The sequence below is a fragment of the Gossypium arboreum genome, chromosome 3, assembly GCF_025698485.1.
Source record: "Gossypium arboreum isolate Shixiya-1 chromosome 3, ASM2569848v2, whole genome shotgun sequence".
NCBI lineage: Eukaryota > Viridiplantae > Streptophyta > Magnoliopsida > Malvales > Malvaceae > Gossypium > Gossypium arboreum.
The window spans coordinates 118649929-118654506 of NC_069072.1; positions in this window are offsets into that span (position 1 = coordinate 118649929).

The following is a 4578-nucleotide window of genomic DNA, read 5'->3' on the forward strand; positions in this document are numbered from 1 at the left end:
GAGCCAGAGTAAGCTTAAGAGGGATTTGAGTCCCTCTAGTTCTGTTCAATGACTTAAGAAACGAGCTAAATTTGATGGGCCTTCGAGGGCTGAGGCACCAACTGCACCGACTGAGATATAGACCTGTAGTGACTGTGGAAGATACCATCTGGGTGAGTGCTGGAGGAGGTTGGGAGCCTATCTACGATACGGGTTGATAGAGCACCATATTAGGGACTGTCCTTTTCGATCCAATCCGATGCAAGCTCCTGCACAGGCTTCAGCTCTGGGTCTAGTTCAGCTTCCGAGGGCAGCACAACAACCAGGAGTGTTCACCAGTTGAATAAGTTGATGGTAAAAAATAGATATATGCTTCCCAGGATCTATGACCAATTCGATCAGTTCCGTGCTCTCTAAGCTCGATCTCTGCTCTGGGTATCATAAACTGAAGGTTAAGGATATTGATGTGTATAAGACTACTTTCAGAACTTGTTATGGACACTACGAATTCCTAGTCATGCCATTCGGGTCTACGAATGCTCCGACTGCATTTATGGACCTAAAGAATCGGGTATTTTAATCGTGTTTGGATGAATTTGTTGTGGTCTTCATTGATGATATTCTGGTATACTCTAAGACTGAGAGTGAACATAATGAACACCATAGAGTAGTTCTAAAAATATTTCGTGAGAAACATATCTACGCTAAGTTGAGTAAATCCGAGTTGTGGTTATGATAGGTTACTTTTTTAGGACATGTTGTTTCTACTGAGGGGATCTGAGTTGATCCTAAAAAAGTTAATTAAGGCTATGATTGAGTGAAAACAATTGAGGAATGTGTTTGAGATTCGAAGTTTCCTAGGTTTATTAGGTTACTACCAGAGGTTTGTTGAGGTGTTCTCACTTATTGCAGCCTTTCTGATTCAGTTGCTGCGTAAGAATGTGCCTTTTGTGTGGTCTGAAGAGAAACAAGTGAGCTTTGAGAAGTTTAAGTTTGTTCTGACTCAGACATTTTTTCTAGTACAACTTTAATCTGTTAGAGAGTTAGTAGTCTACAATGATGCTTCGCATGCCAGATTAGACTGCGTTTTGATATGGGAAGGTAAGGTAATGTTGTGGCTTATGTGTACAGACAACTTAAGTCACAGGAAGGCAACTATCCCACACATAATCTTGAGTTGGCTGCAGTTATCTTGACTCTGAAAATCTTAAGGCATTATTTATATGGTGAGAGGTGTATCCTTTACACAGATCACAAGAGCCTTAAGTATTTGTTGACTTAGAAAGAGTTGAACCTTAGACAATGTAGATGGGTTGAGTTGCTTAAGGAATACGAATTCGCTATAAAGTACCATCCTGATAAGACCAATGTTGTGGCCGATGCTCTTAGTCATAGAACGATGTCTGATTTGAGAGCCATGTTTGCTTGCTTGAGTTTGTTCACAACAATAGTCTATTGGCCGAGTTACATGTTAAATCGCATAGTTGCCTTTATGCTATGCATCCTAGGGGAAATAAGATGTACAGGGAGCTTCGAGAGTTATATTGGTGGCCCGACTTGAAATAGGAGGTAACTACCTTTGTCTCTCATTGTATGACGTGCCAGTAGGTTAAGGCTGAACACCAACTCCTTCAGGTCTGCTACAATAGGTTAAGATTACTATTTGGAAGTGGGAGCGTGTGACCATGGATTTTGTTTGTGGGTTGCCTCTGGCACCCATTAAGAAAGATTCTGTTTGGGTCATTGTGGATCGATTGACCAAGTTTTCTTATTTCTTACTTGTTAGGATGAATTATTCATTACAGAAGCTAGCTAAGTTGTATGTCTTTGAAATTGTAAGACTGTAAGGAGTTCCAGTTTTGGAATAATCTTTATGAGGCATTGGGCACTCATTTGGATTCTAGTATTGCGTAGCATCCTCAGACCGATGGACAGTCAACTTAAGTTTAATTCCGCATTAACTTGTGCCAAGAATGAGCCTGGTGCAAAGAGGAAACGTATTTGTTTTTACTACTTTGAAAGAAAAAAAAATTAGTTTCTTAAATTTATTAAATTGTTTCATTCTTTCCTCTTTCTTTTTACCATTTTTTTCTTTTCTTCTTCTTTTGTTTTTGCTTCGTGTTGTCTTCTCTATTGCTTTTTTATATTTCTTTTTGTTAAATTTTCACTGTTATTTTTTGGAGAAGTTGCATGGTTCGTTGTATTTCGATTGAAAGGTTAATTGTGTAAGTTTTGTGGTTGAATTTCTATAACGTTCGCTCTCGGTCATTTATGTCAAAATTGGTTTTCTATTTATGTTGCTCAAATTATTTGTGAAGTGTTTGATTAGCCTTCTTTTAAGTGAAGATCTTGAGGATAACAATCCTCCAATGCATTAGGTCTGTGAATTTGCTGTATAGTGTGAAGGTAAGTGTTGATTTTCGAGTTTAGGGTTTTTGCGTCAAAAGTTTTTGACATATCTCGATTTTGTGCGTTAATTTGAGAATTTTGATTAGGGAATAATTGTTTGCTTGGTCATTTGTTTATCATTTTTAGGTTCTGGGTCACTCTGTTACTTCTACTTCGAATCTATACCAAGTGTGTAACGAAAACTGAGATTTCTATGAATGGCGAAAGTCAGAATCTATGTCTGTTGACCGCCACATGGCTGTGTGCCAAGCCATGTGGTAGGCCATGTAACTCTCTGACTTAGGCCACACGAGCGTGTGTCTAGGCTATGTGAGGGACTATTTTGATTGTGAGTCATACGAGTGAATGACTCAGGCATGTGTCACGACCGTGTAACTCTTTGCCTTGAGTCACACAGGCGTGTGTCAGGTTGTGTGCCAGACCGTGTAACTCTCTTACTTGGATCACACGACCGTGTGACAGGTTGTGTGAGGCATTGAGATAAGCTAAAAGGCCGTGCGCTAGGCCGTGTGGGCCACATGGGCCAACCATGTAGGCCGTGTGAATCCATACGGGCATGTGGGCCAAAAAATTGGATTTTTCATTAAGGCCGTAAGTGTTATTCGAATCAAACATAGGCCTTCTGTAGGGTTCGTATGATTTAAATTAGGCTATAAAACTTATTATGTGATGATCTGTTACTGGAAAATCTATTATATGAACAGTAATCTGATGTGTTATTTGAAAAGTGTCGTGTGTGAATATGATATGCGAATTGTGCAAGTATACATGTCGAGTTAACTAATAAAGTGATAAGTGAGATCGTCTCCACAGGGATCAGATTAGGTATAGAAATGGTCAAGTTATGATAAAGATTAATGTTATGGAAAAACCGAGTTAAGTACGCAGTGGTAAATTAAAATAATAAGGATAAGTGCAAAATATATACTGACTAATATTGGAAAATGTTAAGGAAAAACAAGAGTAAAAATGTAATGGCAATTACAAAAATAATTACGTGAATAAAATGCAAGCGAATAAATAAATAACTAAGAATGATATGAAAAAGATACTATGACAAAGGATAGAAATTCTACGATGTTGATTGAAAGGTTGGGATTACTAAGACTTTGCCTTTACTTTCAATAACGCTTTAGCAAAATCATACTTAACCTACTGCTCAAAAGAGACCTAAAGTGACCTACTTCCTTCGAGATCAAGATCTCAAGTTAACTGGTCTGTGTTTATAGGCCATAGTAGGGCACCTCCTGCACTGTTTTATCTTCATTCAATACAAATGCTGCTCTATGTCTAGAGTCTACTGCAGGTACTCAATTGAATACCCACTTGTATCATTCAATTTTAGTTCAGTTAATCCAACCTTTTTAGAATTAGATTCAGTTTATGTGCATATTGCACACTCATCTATGTCTAGAGAATGTATGCATACAGTAGGAAATAAAAGCAATTAAATGAAACAATAGATTAAATCAAATAGATGCTTCAACCATTAAAGAAAATAAAAGTTTCATAATGTAATCTCAACCCTATGAAGTTTAGTTCATGGGTTGGCGATTAAAATTCAAGTTCAAAATAACATTCAATATCATTTTGATTAATTTGATTCAAGGTAGAACAGGTTAAGAAATAATGGAAGAACTTAGGAAGATGGTTGTAGCCAAATCAATCCACAATCCAGTAGCACAGTGTCCTGTGGTGGCTGAGAGGGATTGCCTTCAACTTCTTTTTCCGTCTCTACTCAGCTGCTATCATCTACTGTTGCCTCTGAATCTCCACACCTTTTAGGGTTTCCACCTTTGGCTTTTTAAAAGCTTTTCTTCCTAGGATAGCTCTAACAGCCCACATCCTCTCCTCTTTTTTAGGTAGATTTTTCTGGTACAAGTAGAGTTGGGCTTAGACTGGTATACATTGAATACAAGGTGGCAAACTGTCCAACCTTTTTCCCTGGAAAACCTTCACTCCTTTATTTCTTTCTCCACATCCTACACCTATCGAACCACCATACACAACCCTTCCACATGAATTTAAAAGTATCTAACATGTAAACACAATTCAAGCTCCTAATACAAATGATAAAAATACTAATAAAATGTCCTAACATGCCATTAAATGTACCCAAGTACAAGCAATTAGCTAGGTTGAATGGCACAAAATATAACTCTTTTCAAGAGTTATCGCACCTCCAAACCT